This window comes from Cyprinodon tularosa, unplaced genomic scaffold, assembly GCF_016077235.1.
Source record: "Cyprinodon tularosa strain WSP-4 unplaced genomic scaffold, ASM1607723v1 ctg248, whole genome shotgun sequence".
Taxonomy (NCBI): Eukaryota; Metazoa; Chordata; class Actinopteri; order Cyprinodontiformes; family Cyprinodontidae; genus Cyprinodon; species Cyprinodon tularosa.
The window spans coordinates 296,136-314,414 of NW_024038921.1; the positions used below are offsets into that span (position 1 = coordinate 296,136).

Here is an 18,279-nt window from a genome sequence, read left to right on the forward strand (position 1 = left end):
GGGTTGAGGTCAGGACTCTGTGCAGGCCAGTCAAGTTCATCCACACCAGACTCTGTCATCCATGTCTTTATGGACCTTGCTTTGTGCACTGGTGCACAGTCATGTTGGAAGAGGAAGGGGCCAGCTCCAAACTGTTCCCACAAAGTTGGGAGCATGGAATTGTCCAAAATGTCTTGGTATGCTGAAGCATTCAGAGTTCCTTTCACTGGAACTAAGGGGCCAAGCCCAGCTCCTGAAAAACAACCTCACACCATAATCCCCCCTCCACCAAACTTTACACTTGGCACAATGCAGTCAGACAAGTACCGTTCTCCTGGCAACCGCCAAACCCAGACCCGTCCATCAGATTGCCAGATGGAGAAGCGCGATTCGTCACTCCAGAGAACGCGTCTCCACTGCTCTAGAGTCCAGTGGCGGCGTGCTTTACACCACCGCATCCGACGCTTTGCATTGCACTTGGTGATGTATGGCTTGGATGCAGCTGCTCGACCATGGAAACCCATTCCATGAAGCTCTCTGCGCACTGTTCTTGAGCTAATCTGAAGGCCACATGAAGTTTGGAGGTCTGTAGTGATTGACTCTGCAGAAAGTTGGCGACCTCTTCGCACTATGCGCGTCAGCATCCGCTGACCCCGCTCCGTCAGTTTACGTGGCCTACCTCTTCGTGGCTGAGTTGCTGTCGTTCCCAAACACTTCCATTTTCTTATAATACAGCTGACAGTTGACTGTGGAATATTTAGGAGCGAGGAAATTTCACGACTGGATTTGTTGCACAGGTGGCATCCTATCACAGTTCCACGCTGGAATTCACTGAGCTCCTGAGAGCGACCCATTCTTTCACAAATGTTTGTAAAAACAGTCTGCATGCCTAGGTGCTTGAATTTATACACCTGTGGCCATGGAAGTGATTGGAACACCTGATTCCAATAATTTGGATGGGTGAGCAAATACTTTTGGCAATATAGTGTATCAGTGGAGGGCTACTGCTGGTAAATCTCCCCTTTTAGTGTCACACCACTGTTTTATCTCCCTCTCTCCCTGTGAGACTTCTCCATCTGACCCTGATATGACCCATGGGATTCCTTGAATTTCCTGGCTGCTGGGAGGTCTGTTTTCCTTTACCATCCCGCTCTCTGCTGAAGCTCCTGTCCATTTCCTCAGGCGGGGAGGGGGAAGAGATACAACTGTCCTACCAGCTGACTGGCTTACACTACATGCTTAGGTATAGATTTATGACTGGATTGACTGAGGACCCAGCTTTCAGTATGTCCCTAGCTGGTTTTCTTTAAGCAATACTTAAAAGGCAAAATGGAAACTTCAGTTACAGTTACCAAATAAAGTAGAAGCATGTTATTTGTTAAATTGTAAAATGTTTCTGTGTTAGCTTGAGGGGATTGTGGCTGAACTCCGTGTCTTTTAAAGATGTTGCCAATGTTACAGGCGCAGGAAGGAAATCCGTTGTGTCTGCTCGTGATCTTATCACCAATAAGAAGACCTGCATTCCAACCAGGTGACAGGGACACCAAACTCACGCCCTAACTCGTTCCTGAGTCCTCCTCTTTGTCTGTCTTCAACCCTCCCCTTTTTTTTTTGTGCTTTTATGGTTGTCTGGTAACCCTCGGATTGTCTGACTTTTGCCGGTCACACCTTGACACACATGCTGTGCGCAAATCCACATGCATGCAAAGCTTTTAAGTCAGGTCGGGTTGAGCTGGAGAGCCAGAAATCAGATATCTGAAAACACTGGCCCCGCAGCTCGGCCTGAGATCTAACAAAATGTGAGACACACTGAGCGTCTGGCATTAACCGCTGTACTTGGCATCACATTTCTAAGAGCTGTGCTCTCTCCAAGGACTCCAGGCTGCATTTCTACCTGTTAACCTTGCCTGCTTGATTTTATTGGCGCTCACGCTGAGGACAGATCCAAAGAATCTGACACGGTAAACACAGAGAGATAAACATATAGATGGCAAAATGCCAGAGGGGCAAAGGTGGCAATACAGCAGGGTTCAGTAACAGTAGACTCACTGCAGCACAAGAGCTGGGTTTGAACAAAAACACTGAAGCTGCCCAGCTAATGTAGTATAAGTAATTTATACACTGCTTTAGAGCTAATGCAAACAGAAACATATGATTATGAAGCATACTGTAATTAAATAAAAAAGTTAAATAAAGAAAATCATTTCTGACATCTTAAAGTGTACTCTGCCAAATTAGATTTTAGGAGAAGTTTTAAAGCAATGTACTTTTTACTTTTATGTAATGTCATAACTCTGATGTTTAATACTAATATTTATCAGTAAAGTGAATACGTAGTAAAAAGCAGATTTTAAAAAGTTCACACACACACTGTTTCGTTTGACCGTCTTTAAATTTGATTTCGCTGTGGCATTGTTTCGATAAGCTTCTCCAACATCACAAGATTTATTTCCATCCAGTGCTGCATTCATTTTTCACAAAGAGCTTGCATTGATGAAGGTACTGATGGTCTGTCTGCTGAGGAAAGCCTACTCAAGCACATCCCAGATTCTCAATGTGGTTGAGGTCTGGACTATGTGGTGGCCAATCCATGGGTGAAAATTGTGTCTTACGCTCCCTGGACCACTCGTTCACAATTTGAGCCCGATGAATCCTGTTTTTGCAATCTCGAAATATGCCCGTGGCATCAGTGAAGAACAAATCCATAGATGGAATAACCTGGTAATTCAATGTATTCAGGTAGTCAGTTGACCTCAATCTTTAAGCACATCCAACTGCAGCCTCCACATATCATAGCAATGCCCCAACAGACCGGACAGGAGTCTCTAGACATGATGGGAACATCTATCCACCTGCCTCTCTTCTTTTCCTGATGTCTCCATCACTCTGGAACGGGTAAGTCTGAACTCATTAGACCATATTGCATTCTTCCATTGCTCCAGAGTCCTCCATGATTAGCAGTTTTCTTAAGGTCACACGGCTGTTCAGTCCCAATCCCATGATTTCCCTTTGCATTGTGCGTGTAGAAATGCTCTTCATTTCACTGTTAAACATAGCCTGGAGTTCTATTGTTCCTTTGGTTGGATTTCACCAAATGTTTGTCAATACGTCACTCAGGATTTTTTTCCACCCACATATTTTCCTTAAAGGCAATGCGTCCCCAGTATCCTTCCAGTTTCTAGTAATGAGTTGTACAGTTCTTAACCCAATTTTGGTGGTTTCTGCAATGCCCTTGCATTTTCCCTCTGCCTGATGCATTCAAATGATTTGACAGTTCTGAAACAGACTGACATGTTTTCCATGATGTGTTGTTTGACATGGTTGTTTAAGAAATGAGAAGCAACTTATTGCACCAGTTCAAACATAACTGCCCATACAGCAATTATCTAATCTAAGATTGAAAATAAAATAATGTGGAAAAATTTTCTGCCTTATTTTGTTTTTCAGCAACTGTTTTATTTGTTTGAATTATATTTTCTTACTTCAATAAAAAAAGAAATAGCAGAGTTTGTACAGAACTGTATATTTTCCTTGGCCTGATAACATACTTTCAAGTTATTAAATCAAATGTTAGGAAGTATTACTTGACAACTGAGAGTTGGGCATCTTTTGAATTAGAAGAATTCCAGTTCCGATTCCCAATTCCTTGTTCCGATTCCGGTTGCTATCGATTCTCGATTCCAATTCTTTTAAGAAGAAGAATAGCTGGAGAAAGAAGCAGTGCAGCAGAAAGGCATCCTGACAGAGTTTAAATCTACAGCATCGTTTACTGCACCTCAGCTCCACTCAACTAGACATGGAAGTACTGATGATTTGCTTTTTACGCACAGAGGAACAGCTTCCGTATCAGCTTTCGTACTTAGTTTGTAAGTTTTATCTTATAAAACAGATTCCAAATGAACTAAAATAAACAGATGAAGTTACACTTACAAAATATTATGAGGTAAGGCAGATCTAGATATGAAATGAGGCAGGTATCTGTCCAGACATAAAGTAAGAGGAAGAAAGTAGGAAAAGGCGCAGCTCTCCCTTCAGAAGCCGCGCTACGATTTTAGCCGAGGAACAAATTCCCTCAGGGAGCCTAATGTTACATCGGTGCAGCGGCTCGAAGACGATCCTCTCACTCTGACACCCATTGGGATTAATCGCTTCACCAATGTGCCATCCTTTGCATATTATACTACCATAGCTAGTGTCACAGGTAGCCAATTGGTAATATCTTCATGAAATTAAAGCCACATTTTTAAATGCCGCAGCACAAACAGATGTCTGTGCACACACTTCTGCAGATTCTTCTTCTCTGGTATTATGCCGGGCATACACTGTAAGAGTTTTTGCCCTTTTTGGGTCGATTCTCTAGTCGTGAGAGAATTTTTTGGATCGAATAGATGTTTCGGCCTCATCATGCATCCTTGTTTGTGTAGTATACAGGCGGTAACGAGGGGTGATGAGCCTCTCGTGACCACATCCTCATCAGGAATCTTAAGGTCGGTCAGCCCCCTTATGAGGGCTGATTAACTTAAAAACATCTAAGAGATGAGAATGATTTAAAAACCTCACACACTGTGCAACAAGGGAGTTCTTCTTCTACACTGACAAATCCGACCAGCGGCATCTCTCGGCACTGAGTCCGATATCTGGGTTTTGCATATGCAAGTTTGGAATCAGTTAAGATCAATTATCGATGCCAAACTCTACTTGAGAAGCACTTTTACCATATAGTTCTTTACCCTTACTTAAATAGTTTCTTGAGGGCCACTATGTTGATGCTGTGCTACTCTTACTTGAGTACATTTTTGGGTGTTCTACCCACCTCTACTTCCTGATTTGTCTCCTGTTGTCATTGTTATGAATGATGTGTGGAGCAAATTGAGGCACTTACCATGTAACACTGGGTTGAATGTCATTTTGCACTCATAACTGACTCCAACATATTCAGCAAAGTTCAATAAAGATTTTTGGTCTATCAGGACCTGAGAGCTTCTTGCAGTTGTTGCAGCATCTCCCAACGATGCTCTACTGGGTTAAGATATTAGTGACTGTAGGGGCCATTGGAGCACAGTGGCCCCATTGTTATGATCAAGACTGGGGATGCACGATATAATCGGCCCCCTATCGGTATCTGCCTGTATCGGCCTTAAAACTGAATATCGGACATCGGCCACCCCACCGATATTTAACCCGATATTTGATCAGCTTCTAAGTTTCTAAAGTCTAAAAAAAAAAAAAATACCACTTCTTCTTCTTCCTAAAAAACTTATTTTTTACAGACTTAAAAACTTCTAAAGACGAGGGAAAAGATATTGATACATTAAAATATCACAATATCTTCATATGCTGATATATTGCCATTTAAAAACACCATATCAATCTCTTCTACTAATGAAATAATGCTATATGGTATCGATCTATTTTACTAACAAAATCTCACAAGAATTTGCAAAATATCACGAGAGTTTGTAACAGAACGATGAAATTTCATGAGATTTTGAAAGTAAAATAGATCGATACCGCGTTTTTAAAAATAAATTTGATATCAGCATATGAAAATATATTATCATCATTAAGTATATATATTATCATTAAGTATATTATCTTTCAAAGTGTCAGAAATGGATAACAAAACTGCTATTTTCAATTACTACTTATGTTTGTCCAGCTTTAACATCAGTATCAATATCGGTTATCGGCTACATGAGTTTTAAAATATCCGCATATCAGATATAGGCCAAAATCCCAATATCGTGCATCCCTAATCAAGACATAGTATAAGTATACTTTATCCAACAGGAAGTAGCTATCAGCAGATGGCTGCACTGTAGTCACAAATAGAGAGGAATAACACTCAATTAGGCTGTTATGTTTAAGCAATTCTTAATTGGTGCAAAGGGTATTATCCAAAGGAGATGTTCTCCGCAACTTTACACCCATCATCCTTAAGTTGCCACAGAAATCCAGATTCATGGGACCAGGCAATGCTTTGGAAATGTAGTTACATTTTCGAGAGTTTGTGTGAATCAATCTCTTTTTATAAAACCTTTTTATCTGAGTCCACATCCTAAATGTTAAACCCTTTAAGATTAAAGATAGATATGAAATTAACAAAACTTATCCCAACGGGACCGTTGTCCCATTTATAACCACAATCCTAAAAAAAAAATCAGTTTATATTAAACATTTTTAAAAATCTAAAAGGAAATCTAGAACTTAAAATGTGGACACAGCTGCCAGTGTTTCTAGGGAAAAAAGCTTCTTTTATGACCTGTTTTCCGAGTTTGCACACCCCTAATGTTTATATTATTGTATCAAAAAAATAAGCTTCCTTATGTTATCTATATCCTCAACTCCCTAAATGCCTAAGTGATTGGCCAGAGGTAGCAGGCTCCTACAGACTTCCTTAAACCAATTACTTTATGTTTCACCAAGGTTAAAGTGGATGGTAACAAAAGTAGAGAGGTGAACAACAGTAGCTGTTCGTGGTATTTTCCACTTTGTAATTGTTCCCAAATAAAACTATAATGGTGGAAACAGACAAGAGATTTTGTGCTCACCTTAGCAGACCTGGTAAAAAAAAAAAAAAAAACATGTCTGCCAATAAAAAGGGTTGCATTAAAGCTTTCTTGAGGCCGTGTTCTAAGAAACTAAAATGTCAACCCAAAGGTTTTAGATGCATTGCTTTGTGATGCGTCATTTAAACCCTTTACCAGTGCAGTCACATTTCCCTGGACAACACTCTTAAAGGTTTTATGTTAGGTTACCCTGTAAGACCTAACTTCAAAGCAATGGAGAGACTCAGTCAATTAATTCAAAATTGTACTTTTTTCTTCTTCCCTACTCCAATTATTTATTTCTCCTTTCTTTCAAGCATATTTCCTGACTTAGCCCACTCTAATTTCTCTTTTTTTTCATATAAGGGGGTTCTGTAAATATCAGCACATGATGTTCAAAGTGTCTGATTGACCCAGTCTCACGTTGTCACCTGCGGTGGAGTGGAAACGCACTAATAGCAGCAACTTCGTACCAGGGCTTTTATGGCTTTTATAATGTAGAAACAAAAAACCCCAGCCGGTTTGGATTGACAGAGCCGACGTTTAAGATCCTCCCTTTGGCCACTGCGGCCCTGACTGCAAAGGTTGCCTCCGGTCTGTTGGCGGGAAACGTATATGTTCACATTTCAGTCGCATAATTGTAAGGGAACCTAGAGATGCACACCTAAACAAGTGACTGTAACTATTAAAATGAAATGTTCTCATAGCTCTGACTCAAGGACAGTTTTGTGATGTATAAGCATAAATAAGCAGTTAAATATGTTAAAAAACACAATTTCTGCAGCTGCCACACAGATTCAAAGTCAGGATAAATGGCCTAATTAAAGCATCGTTTTAACAACTGACACAGTAATGGTCTTTCAACTGAAATGTAGAGAGAGGCATGATAAATAAAATATTTATACATGCTCAGAACATGTGAGACTTTAGTAGACTAAAGGGACAAGAGTTCTTTCTAATAAAAGCTAGGTGTAGTTCTTAGCACTCACCCTTCCATTTTAGGATATGAGCCCAAATTGTGTTCCCAAAAATACCAGTTATGAAGTATGAATATGACCTTAGAGGAAGCTTAAGCCGAGCGTACATTGTTCAATTTGTTTTCAATCGTTGCACGCATCTGCTGCTCACAGCTCACGATTTATGTTCGGCCTTACGCTCTGATGCGATCTACCTGCTCACACTGTGTGACTAAAAACTAGGGCTGCAACAACGAATCGATAAAATCGATAAAAATCGACTTTTAAAAGCGTTGGCAACGAATTTCATCATCGATTAGTTGTGTCGCGCGATTATTGCGTCATCCGCCGCGCCGTCATCACTGCCTCTTGACTGAAAGAGGAAGAAAAAAAACATGGCAGAGCGAGTCAGCGCCGCAGGTGCAGTGTTGCCAAATCAGCGACTATTTTTCAAAAAGGCGACTAGCGACAAATCTGGCGACTTTTTTCGGTGTCACTGGCGGCTTTTGGGACTCTTAGTGAAAGCATGTATCATTCCTACTCTGCCGTGGGGCGCCTCCCCCACCCCAACCGAGTTTTCCCGCAGGAGTCCCTCTCAGCGCTGCAGTCAGAGCCTCAGCGTCCAGACTGCAAATGAAGCGCGCATGCACCGGGATTGACGGCACAAATTGATCACAATAATTAAAATAGCCTGCGCTTTGTAAAGCGAAAAAAGTGATAACATGCAACTTTTTTCCAAAAGAAATTAACATGGCATGGAACCACCATGTTTGTTTGGTTTTAAAGAGGGGAAATGTAACGTTAGTTTCTCAGGTAGCTCATCTGATGCTTTCCTTACCTTGTTAGTAGGTTACAGACAGTGATAAGGTTGGCTACTTATTTTACTTTTAATTTCATTTGAATTAGCTTAAGCAGTGTTTACATTTACTTTATAAATAAATTAACTTGCTAGTTTGCGTAGTTTTAACACAAACATTTATTTTTCATATTGCACCAGTACAGTTAATGAGAAACCTGTACTTGCGTGCTTGTTTGTTCTGTCTAAAATGTTTATTTTGGAATAAAGAGGTTAATATAAAAAATATTTTTTGTCCGATTCATCGATTAATCGAAAAAATAATCATCCGTTTCATCGATTATTAAAATAATCGTTAGTTGCAGCCCTACTAAAAACCACGTCGGACTCAGCTCTGCAGTGGGATGGAGCTACTCTGTAGCTCTCTATCCTGAAGCCAAACAAATAGAAGGGGAATGTTAAGCTCACTATAGTAAACCGCGCTGCCTTGGCAATTTGTGCAATTTTGTGCTGAAAGTCCTAGAAAGAAAGGGTGACTACGTCTATGGAAAAAGGACGTGGCTGAGCAGGCGTGGTTGCTGCGGTCCGTCAATTTTGCAGACGGAGCTGCATTTCACTCATTGCATCCCTGCCATGCTGATGTGTTTACATCTGAGAGGAGGAATAAAAAGAAGAATCCTTGTTTGCGCATGCACCCTGAGATATTTGCCAACGACGGTCAGGAGAAAATCCAACATATTTGATATTCCCCCGACCTCCCGATTCCTGATCAGGAGGCGGTCGTGAGAGGCTGATCGCCGGTCATAACCTCCTGTACACTACATGACTCACGACGCATTATCAGGCTGAAAGTCTGTCCGATCGGAAAATACTCACACGACTGTGAATTCGTCCCGAAAATCGCACAGTGTACGCTGGTCTTAAGTCAACAGAGTAGAAGGCAAATAGCAGTGAGGCTCCATTTCAATTTAGACCCCAATGTGTCACTACAGAGACAAATATCGCAATAGTACATGCTTAAATCTGCATGTTTGCGTATAAATCTAAGATCAACGTGTAAGTAAACCAGCTAATAAGGGAAATTTGATTCCAGCAGTTTTCAAATTCAGTTCAAGGCTTTCAGTTTCAGTCAACCTAGTGCCGTTCTGTCAATTTGTTTGAGAGGTATTATATTTTAGAGGTATGCAGATTATTATTTTAGACAGAATCACTAAAAATAAACATTTTAAATTTAGACTCTTTCCTTCCCATAAGTCATCTGGTTTCACTTCATGTTAGCCTTGTAGAAAGAAACCTGCTTGAACTACTTTTAAAACTGAAGTAATCAATCCCAGTCTAAATATTTAGTGCTGAAGCTTAGATTCTGTCACTGCATGGTCAGCAATTCCTTTTTACCTGGGTTCCCTAAATATAATCAGTGAAAATAGACATTTTATTCTAAATAAGCAAAATAATACCAAAACAAAACTATAATGCAATTAGTTCCTGGGAGGACTCCGGTTAATCATGCAATATACTTAGATATTCACTTACAAATTGGCTCAATCAGAGGAGGCCAATTTGTTTGTCGTTTGTTCTTTTACTTTTAACTGGAAATGGGAAAGAAATGGTACAATCCAGTTAAAGCTTTACAAAAAGCAGAGATAGGTCCATTTCAAAACATGGTCAGCTTTATGTTTATGTCAGAATGTGAAGCCTCTGCCAAATGTAGCAGTCAAACCCTGAGTGTTGTAATGCAGCTTAAAGAAAGGTTAAGGCATTAGCCTAATAATAGGGTGAAAAGGAGCATGACTGATAACAGCCTAGTTTGGTTGTGTCTGAATTCTTTCATAGTTTCGAGTGAAAGGTTACATCTGCTGTTCTTAGGGCTTAGAAGACTTCAAACAAATGATCTTTAAACTGCAACCTTCTTATGTCTGAGTCACAGCTCAGTGCTCCAGTCTACGCATTTCCTTCAACTCTTTTCATCTATAGTTGCTCTTTGGCTCTGTGGAATCTATGTTAAGGTATCCAGAGCTTTAAATCACAGCAGTAAGTAGACATCAGCTGAAAGGGTCTCCTGCCAGGAAGAGAACAAAAAATCACAATGAAAACTACAAAAACATGCCGTCGGTTGAGGCTGTGACTGAGACCAATGATACCTTTAGAAGTGAGACGCCGCAGGTTGTTATTTCTCCTAAGCCAGTAAGGTTTTTTTTTCTTGTGGAAATGAGCTAAATTTCATCTGAGAGCATTAATTGTATTTATTTGAGTCAGGAAATGAGGAGTTGAGTCATGGGAGGGGCGGCTGAGTTTGGGTAAAACAGAAACTTTACACCTTTTCACTCACTCTTGGAAAATGTAGGGAACTTTTTTCTCTCCATTTATGGGTGTATTACGCATTTGGACATTAAGTTACGTGCTTTTGTAGGGCAGATATTGATTTCCTTTCCCCCAATCATATTCAAAATTATTATTTAACTAATTTAGGTAAATAATTATAATATATACATTATAATATCCATCCATCCATTATCTGACACGCTTGTCCCAATTGGGGTTGTGAGAGGTGCTGGATGCCTATCTCCAGAGAGGCGGGGTACACCCTGGACAGGTCGCCAGTCCATCGCAGGGCAACACAGAGACAAGCAGGACAAACAACCATTCACACACACACACACACACCTAAGGATAATTTAGAGAAGCCAATTAACCTAACAGTAATGTTTTTGGACTGTGGGAGGAAGCCAGAGTACCCAGAGAGAACCCACACATGCTCAGGGAGAACATGCAAACTCCATGCAGAAAGACCCTGGGCCGGGAATTGAACCCAGAACCTTCTTGCTGCAAGGCAGCAGTGCTACCCACTTCGCCACTGAGCAGCCTATATCATAATAATATAATTATAATAATCCCTTTTCTTTAATTGCTTAAGTTTTTTTTTTACAATCTAGAAGCATGGAAAAAAATAGGAAAATTAAAAAGGAGAATCAGTGAGACTAAAATGTACATAAAGGCTATTAATAACATCAGCGATCAGAAAAGAGCAAACAAACTTACTTGGACTTGGCAGGAGCACAAAATGGTAATGAACATTTGAGGTAAAATATCCCAGTAACATACCAGCAACTTGATTTTAGTTGAGTGTGCATTTATAGGGCCTTACAGTAACAAAGCAGCTCACCACACCCAAAACAAACAGCCAATGAAAGTGAAACCTGGAAGGAGCCTGTGCTTGTTATTGGTCAGATCTTTAAAATATAATAAAGGGATATCTTTTCTAACAAATATGGGTTTTCTCTAACAGTCTGAGGCCTTTTCACATTTCATAACAACTTTTACAGTAAAAGAGAAACAGTATTGGCTGCTGCAGCTTCCATGTGTGGTGGCTTTCAACCAGGACTTATGCCTCCTTTGGCATGGCATGGTACACGCTGCAGTTCACATTTCCTTTACATACACAGAAAAGTGAATGACAGGCTACTGGTCATTTTGTCCCTTAGTCAATTTTTTATTTGGTTATTTAATTTTTACCACACCTATAGGAGGACATTTGGTATGTGCACTAACAAGTGATGACTCAGAGAGATCGTTTTACTCTGCGGACAGTCTTAAAGAAATGCGTTAATGTGATCATCATGTAGTATCTACCATTGGGAGATCTATGCAAGGATCAAAACCACAATTACTGGTACAGTCATTTATATTATGTTTTCTTGAATTAATTTATGAAAGATTGGAGAATTTATCAGATTGCAGATCTATCAGTGGAAATGAGGAATACGTAGCAATACAGGATATAGGTATAAAAAAACCATCACAGGAAACAGAAATAGGTTAAAGCTCAATCAGCAGAAAGAGAAGGCAGTCCATCGCACTACTGCTTATCCACCTTTCAATCTAACGGTCAACAAGCTATATTTTTAAAATGCAAAGGGACCCACTTAGAGCAGTTATTATACCAAAATTGTAAAAAAAAAATATATATATATATATATATACATAAACATTTTGGATAAAAAAAAAAAAACGTTTTCTGTTTGTCGATATATTCTATTCAAAACTCCTCAAGTGGAAAAGCTTTAGTTTAACGTGGTTTAATTACATTAAAAAAATCTTCTTGAATTAACCTTTGGCTATCCGATTATTAATAAGTTATTTGAAAACATAATCGACAGATTAATCAATTTGCAAAATAATCGTTTGTTGCAGCCTCAGACTGCAAAAAAAATGGACTTTGAGTAAGGAACTGCGTAATATTACATTGCTCAGGAACAACAGAAAAGTTCTTGTAGTTCCATCTTTCTTTAATAATAACCATACTGAGTCATTGATTTACAGCTAAAGCCTTCCAGGAACACTAGATTACATATTCATTTTTAATGTCAATATTACTGCCCATCTTCACTCAGCTATCATAAAGTTCAAATAGAAAAGAGTGCGTCTTGAGCAGTTTTATCGTGTGTGATGGTAGATTATCCTTTCTTTTCTCTATGTGGCTGATTTAATCGAGCTAAAAATGCTCGAAGTATTAAAAATCGAGAGAATTTTACAGTATACTGGGCGCCACTAGTTCCTCTATAGCAGTCACGTGACAAAACACAGCAGTGACGTCAGTGTAGTCAAACGTCCTCCGACGGCTTTATAGAAATACTACTTCCTGCATTGTTAAACACTCTGAAAGGATTGTTAAAACGTCATTACAATGGTCCTCTGTAGTAATGCCAATTGTAGGAATGGCTTCCGATTGGGAAAAGGAATGTTTAATTATCCGAAGGACCCGGTTTTGCATCGAATTTCGATCCGGAAAGTAAACAGATTAGCCAAAAATTACCCAGACAATCTTTGGGCGTCCAAGCCGATACAGCAAACTCTGTTTGGATCACGGCAGATTCTTTTATCATCAACCCCTACTCCCACAGCATCAGTTGGATTCAATATACCAACGCTTAAACGGCTTGTTTTCTCTGTTGTATAAGTACCTGATGGAAATAAAGCTGATTCAAAGCATTGTTTATTGTTTTTATTAAATATTTTATTTCATACAACAAAAAATCCTAGCACCGCACACTTGGCTCCAACACTGACGGCCAGCCTTCACGCCCGGCCGCAGCAGCATGCGTCCAACCGAACCAAACCCAGCGGACCACAGAAGCAATCCGAATTATCTGATCCAATCTTCAAACAAAAGGTTAGACTCTGATCTAAACTAATTAAAGCGCAGATCCATCTGGAAAATGTTCGGAAAGATGAACTTCCACCAGCTCTGCATAAGATCAAAGAACAATTAGCAGTGAGGAATAAACCAGCAAGCATTAATAAAACCACTAGGATTCTGATTGCTTCGTATTCGTACTCGTTAAAGGATAAAAACTCCATCACAAAGGTAAATAAACATTGTCTCGCTATGTAAAATGACTACTTCCTGACTCGTCACGGCATGCGTCTCAGTGGGTCATGTGACCCAATGAGGAAATAAGCGTCGTCTGCTATCATATGCTGGAAATGTTTTCACTTGTGATATATTCAATTTTGTACATACATCAAACGAGAAACTATAAGTATGTGTTTTCTTTTTGAACTTTAAGTCAAAGAGCAGCAAATAACAATTTTAAAAGACCAAAAAGAATATAGAAACAGTAAAACTAACACATTAAGAAGGAGACAAATCCCTCTATCAGTATACCCCTTAGCAAAACAGAGCTCTGGGGTAATGAGCCATATTGCCCATTTCAAAAACCACTACTGGTAATAGTCATTCCACAAAGTAGGTGTCACATCAGGACAGAGGTTTCAAAATCAAATCACTTCATGTTTTGTCTTTCTAATATTCTGATTCTTTTATCTTTCGATATTTCTGCAACATTTTATTCATTTCTTAGTTTTACACACTGTGTGTTTAAGATTCATGCATTCTTTAATTTAACAGAGGTCTAGAAAAATCTGCCTCTCCATCAGGTCTATCTTGTTTTCATAAATGTGGGGAACTCTTCTTCATTAACACAAAAAGGTGTTAGCTACAACAGAAACAAATTTCTAATCACTGTGTGTGATCTGTGAGATTTCAATTTGCTCAAGCAAATCAGTAAAGGCTCACGTCTGAACAAATGTTTGGATCATATCGTGTCAGGAAAACTTCTCTTAAGCATGTCTTTATAAATGCAGTTTTAAGGAATTAATTAGCTCAGTTCCTGCTGCACAAATACTCAAAAAGAATAAGAAGTTAATCAAAATGCCGTGTGATTACTGAAAATCTTCTTTCCCTATAATATTTTAATGTCAGGAAGAAATTGAATAACTATTTTTATAATACTAAATAGAAAATTGAGGATTTAGTGATAAACCTGCAGGTGCCCACATCTATAGACCAGCTACACACTCATATTGAACTCTCTTATGAGGAGCATCATTAGACGGTTCATTTGACTCCAGTGAGTTAAACATTGTCTGCTCTGATAGTTTATAGAGTCTCTATACAGGAACTGAATGCAATTCACATGAATACTAAGGTATCAATACTAAAGTTTTAAAGTTTCTGTATTCGTCTGTGTTTGTTTATTACCATTTTTGTTTAAATGTTTCATATTTTTCTTTTTGTCTTTCTTTTTCTTTTGTTCTTTTTTAATGTTTGAAATGATACATCAAAATGAATAAAGTCAATTATTCAAAATGGAATATCAGTTAAATAGAACGAATGAAAAGCTTTCCAATAGAGTGTAAAAAACAAAACAAAACAAAAAAACAAGAGTATTTGTTTTTTTGCTGATAGGCACAAATAGGATCTGTGAGGATGAGCTGCTAGGCAAAGCCAAGGATCAAAGAAAGACAATATGCTGATATACATTTTTAAAATACCTCTCACAGTCCAGGAGATCACAGGAGCCGTCAGAGAGCAGAAAACATAGGGGTTGGGAAGGGGCTTACTTACTGTAGGTCCAATGAAAGGAAGGTCACCATATGCTATGTTTAATTAAATTATTGTCCACAGGGATGATGTGTTATGTGTATGACCACACAAAAACATGCACTGCAGGCAGAGCCAAGCCATAAGCAAACTGAGCAGCTGCAAACCGACAAAAAACTGGCTTATACATGCAAATTCCTGCATGATTTAGTTATCAGTGGTAAAATAAAATGGTCATGGTCTGCTATATTGATACTATTATAGGTGCCAATTGATGCTAACTGCTTTAAAATATTGCTGTTAATGAGTAAATGTTTCAGATTAAGTCCAGTATTTATTTTCAGTTTTTTTTCTATTTTTTTTCACATGCAACAATCAGCTAAACTGTTAAAGCTACAGTGTGTAATTTTCAGCGACATCTAACGTCCAGACTGAAAACCGCAGCAACATGAATATTTCCCCCCCACCGCTTCTCCCCCCCCAACAGTACGGCGAGCGTTACTGGACAAAATGTCTTCCACGACGTCCGCATCACCTACCTTCTCAAGTGATGAGATTTGTTTACATTGATAATTTTACAGATAGTATTTCATTAGTCTGTGTGTTCAGTACCGTCTCAGTTCATCTCTCTCAACTTGCCGTAGTTACTTTCGAGCGTAATGGCGATCTCGCAATCGCTAGTTTGTTGGCTCTGCGCTGCCGTAGCGCAAAGATGTCTGCCTCCATGGCTGCGAGACCCTCTCCTATGTAATTATAAATAAGGAATTCTAAGGCAACGCAAATATTAAGGTTAAGAGGCTGAGCTCGTAGATGATGATAAATAACATAGTTATGTATAATATATTACATTTCTGACTGTATATCCCTGTAATTATTACACACTGTAGCTTTAAAGTAATGTTGAACTCATTAAAAATAAGTGCATGTAATACACAGAAATGTAAAACATCCTTAAAAGAAACAAGTGTAGGTTGAAATGCAGTATGTAGCACGTGGATAAAAGTGCAACTAGTACTAGTCCAGTCTAATAGTCAGGTGGAGTTGCACTATATCTAAATGACTTAGTTTTAAGAAAAAGAAAAAATACTTCATTGTCAGTGTAAGATTTAAATATTGCTTCAGAGGTATGGCGTCACATTTTCTATCACTGGATAGAAAATCGTGCATGCGGTGAGATCCCGAGCATGATCCCAAGCGTGCGCGGGAGGTGCTAGCACATGCGGAGAGCAATTTTCTTCTCTTAAAGCGGCAGTTTTTGGCGCATGTGTGAATTTGTTGTGTGGCGGTAGATCAACCATGAGCAGAACTAGTTTAACATACATGTGAGTATGTTTATTTTGCTTGCGGGCATTTTGAAATAATTATAACGCTATATAGGGGCTATGTTATTATTTATTTTAAATGGAATGACATGCAGTAGTAATACGACAGTGTCCTGTGGGACACCTTTACATGCAAAAATTCAATTGGAAGTCAAACCTAAGGTGTGCACTGTGTTCTGCTTCAAAGATAAGTACGAAAAAATATCATCAGAGATGGCGTTTTTGATGAGCCTCAATTAAATCGGGATAATACTTCAATATTAATGGATATTGCAATATTAGTTATTTTAATATCAATGATATCGCTTTTAAACACATTTTCGATATTTCAAAAACCATTACAATCTATGGATACAGCATTTGTCCCTGACTGGCTTTCCATGTGTTGTTTTTATAGCTAATATTTCTATAATGTAATATAATGTTGGATGACTTTTTTTAAATATGGCAAAATAATTGTTATAAGTTTGAGCAGGCATATTTCTAAAGCTTTTATATTTCTTAATCTTGATATCAAAATGATATCAAACTAAATTAGGAAATAAAATGTGATGTTTTGGCCATATCGTCCAGCCTCAATAATGTGCTATTTACTGTATCAAGTGAGATTAATAAAGAAAAAGAAATGTAAAGCTAGACTTCAGTTATCACTTCTTGCTTTTGTATAGACAGGCACACAGACAGACAGATAAATAAAACAAGATGCATTGATATGTATCAGGAAAAACACAAATTGTGGGATTAAGATTAACCCTCTTCTAAAACATTGGCGTAAACAGTAGACAGCAGGTAAAACCCACTGATTTGAACTAATAAATTTGATAATATCATCTATTATACAGTAATTGATCATGGAAATCTGAAATTTTGTCCAAGATTTGATCCTCATCCAACCATAAAGCCTTGAATGGTGAATATAAGCCTTTAGAGTAGTGCTTTCCCCTTTTTTTATTTTAAAATGTTTTTTTCATGTTTTTAATGTAGTATAATATTTAATAAAATATTGTTTGTTGCTTTATTTCTTTGAAGTGGTACAAAACAAAAAGGTTGTGAATATATATAAAATGTACATAAAAAAACATGAATTAAGCCTCAGTGCTTGACTGTATTAAAAGCTCACTGTAGTAAAAGGTATGTAATGAAAACTAAGCACAGAAACACAATTCTCTATAAATGACTGATATAAAGATTCTACGGTAGAGGATTAGGGCTACTGAAAAAAAAAAAAAAAATTTTATTTCATTTCATTATAATATGAGAAAAGAAAGTCAGAATTCTGACTTTCTTTTCACAATTCTGACTTTAATCTCAGGATTCTGACTGAATCCTGAGAGCTAATAAACATGTTAGCATTAAGCCTTAGCCACGTCTGTTTAGAGATCACCCTCTGCTCTTCCTTTAATGTAACAGCATCACCGGGGACCCCTCGGGCACATAAAAAGTCGCCTAATTGCGTAATTTTCCACTAATGTGTTACTTACGCTCCCAAACAACTCACATCTTTTTCAGTGAAGCCAAGTGCTCCCACATCTCTTCCTTCATGGTTCCCATCTACATTAAGATCCAAAATTCTGAGATTAAAGTCAGAATTCTGAGAAAAAGGTCAGAATTCTGAGATTAAAGTCAGAATTCTGAAAAAAAATAATTTAATTCTGAGATTAAAGTCAGAATTCTGAGATTAAAGTCAGAATTCTGAGTTTAAAGTCTGGATTCTGAGATTAAATTAAAGTTTGAATTCTAAGATTAGAGTCAGAATTCTGATTTTAAAAAAGTCAGAATTCTGAGAAAAAATGTC

The 18,279-nt window shown here is 38.3% G+C and overlaps 1 protein-coding gene across 3 annotated transcripts in view; it reads right to left on the minus strand.

Annotated features, from left to right (window-relative positions):
- Nucleotides 1-18,279, minus strand: part of LOC119785389 (RNA-binding motif, single-stranded-interacting protein 2-like) — a 49,886-nt gene that overhangs the window by 30,446 nt on the left and 1,161 nt on the right. The window lies entirely within an intron of this gene.